A 2,702-nucleotide genomic window follows, 5' to 3' on the forward strand; every position below is an offset into this window, starting at 1 on the left:
AATCATATAAATCTTTGATGAATTAGTTTTTTAGATGGGCACGTGGATAACTTGCCACTTCTAATGATGTTTTAGTAATGAGTAAATTATTTATTTAGTCATTGAATTTCTTATAATTTTACAAATTAGTCTGATCAGTTGTGAAATCATAAGAACTCCCCTTGATCGAAATTCACTCTTAAATCTCAAACGAAACACTTGCTAGAGATGCTCTCCATTACAGAGCAACAAAGAGCCCATTGACTTTGATTACGTAAAGCTTGATATAGATGAACAGATGCCAATAAGATGGTCCCCTCCTGGATTTTATTGTTCTTACCAGACCAAAACTTGGGCGCCGACACTTGAAGTCGTGGCATTTTTGTTCTCTAGCTGCTGCTCTTTCTTGTCCCATTCTTATTTTGGGACTATCACCATTGTATGTTTCTTTCAAGCTTACGATGATGCTATGGTGTTGGATTTAAAACCATTATTAGCTCGGCAAGTTGACTCCAAATTAATAATATCCGACTTTAGGTTTAGAATTGTCTAAGTCAAAGAAAAAAATAGTCAATTAATTCAGTTAAAAACACAGATTAATTAACTAATTTTTTGTTATTTTTTTAATCTAGAATTAACTAGGTATCGAATCAACTCGTTAAACTAATATAATTTTTAAAACAATGGTTTAAGATATTTGCACGATTAACAATGAAAAATATTGATTTAGTTAGATAAATTTTAAGGGATAATTTAATTGATTAGATAATTATAAGTTTGAATTTTTTTATAATTATTAAAAATTTATATAATTATTAATTTTAAAATTTAATAAATTAGTTAACATATATATATATATATAAATTATCTCGAGTAACTGTATTAATAAATAAAATAAAAACCTTGATAAGATATTAATTTTATTTTTATTCCTAGTAGACGAACACTTGGGCGCCAACAGTTGAAGCTGTTAGAATTTTGTTCCCTGGCTGCTCTTTCTGATTGATACGAACATTTTCAAGTAGGTCCCATTGATAATGGTGGCACTATCATGATCATATATTCCAAGCTTACGTGGGATACCATAATGTTCGATTTAAAATTATTATTAAAAAATCTAGACTAGGACGAAGGGTTGGTATGAAATTTAAAACTTGGATTAATTGTAGTTAAAGAAAAATAAAAAATAAAAACTTAGTTAATCAGGCAAAAATTTAAACTTTAAATTATTAGTTTTTTATTAAAATAATATTATTTAAATTATTTTAAAAAATTATTTAATTCGTGACTAGTAACTACTGAATCCACATCCTAGCTATAGTAGCTATGTTTAAAACTCGTTAACAAATATAAAACTAAGAGATATATTTGTGTAATGGTTATAAGTCAATTTAATTGTCAATTTAACATATTAATTTATTTAACATTAATGTTTTTAGTTTTTTAGAATCCACAAAAAAAATAAAAAAAATAAAAAAAACTCTTTTTTTTCTTTCTCATAATATTATTCAATGCATACGTACATGCTTGCATGCTAAATTATTATCGGAATAATTGTTGGATAATAATACATTGAAGATATGCTTGTGTGCCTATATATGATTTCTAAAAGATTTTAAATTTTATGTTTTATTAATATATTAAAATAATATTTTTTATGCAGGAGCTATTTATCTATATATGTTTTGTTTTTTTCTTTTAATGAAGGATCTAATTATTGCTTCATTGTTTAGGTTTAATTTGATTTTTTTTATTTCACTATTTTTTTATTTTATTAATTTTATGAAAAGTTAAATTAATACTTAAAATTAATAAATGAGCAACCAAGTTTCCTTTTTCAATATGTAAAACAAGAGAAAATATTAGGAGATCTCCTAATAGTTTTCCCCAAATTCTTGCTAGTTAGCAACTGAAATTGAAAGTTTTTTTTTTTTACCTTTTAGTGGATTCATATTTCCTCCTATGTACTTTTTTATTATTTTAATTTGGACTGAAATTCTTATTTTTTTTACCAATGAAAGAAAAAATAATTTTCAAAACATAAAAAATGAAAAAAATTATTTTAAAAAAACTTAACAAAATTTGCAAAACCTATATTGTGGGAAAAAAAACTGAAAAACCTAAAAGAGTAAGAATGCGAGACATCCCAAAAACAATTAATATAACCCATAAAAAACATTGAAAAACTATTATCTTGCAAATTTTATTTCAATGCATAGCGATAGTTCATTCTACTCTTTTGCTTTTTAATCCATTTTCTTCCAAGTTAATTTTATTTTTTCTATGTTTTAAATTTTTTAATGTTTCCTTGGTTTTCAAGTTTTTTTTTAAAAAGTAAAAATAAAATTTTCAAATCCGTAGGAGATTTTCCAAAATGTCAATAAATACAAAGCATATTAAATTTAAAAAAATAATTTATTCAAGAACAAGTACAATATCCACGGTAGCATCACTATCTTATAATAAAAGAGGTAGAGATCATTGTGAGAACATAAACATGTTTTGTTAAAAAAACAAAAACAAAAATATAAGAATAAATTTGTCCATAAAAAGATTTCAAAGTGAGTTTTTATATTTTTTTGAATTAAAAACACCATTGTTTATATGGTCTTTTATATTCCGAGACAATAACCCAATATTATTTAAATAAAAATAAAAAATGGATCGCGTCACTAAAAAATGTAATGAAGCAACGAAGAAACAGCATTATTATTCCTTTCCCT

The sequence above is a fragment of the Populus euphratica genome, unplaced genomic scaffold, assembly GCF_000495115.2.
Source record: "Populus euphratica unplaced genomic scaffold, PopEup_1.0 scaffold14.1, whole genome shotgun sequence".
Classification (NCBI taxonomy): domain Eukaryota; kingdom Viridiplantae; phylum Streptophyta; class Magnoliopsida; order Malpighiales; family Salicaceae; genus Populus; species Populus euphratica.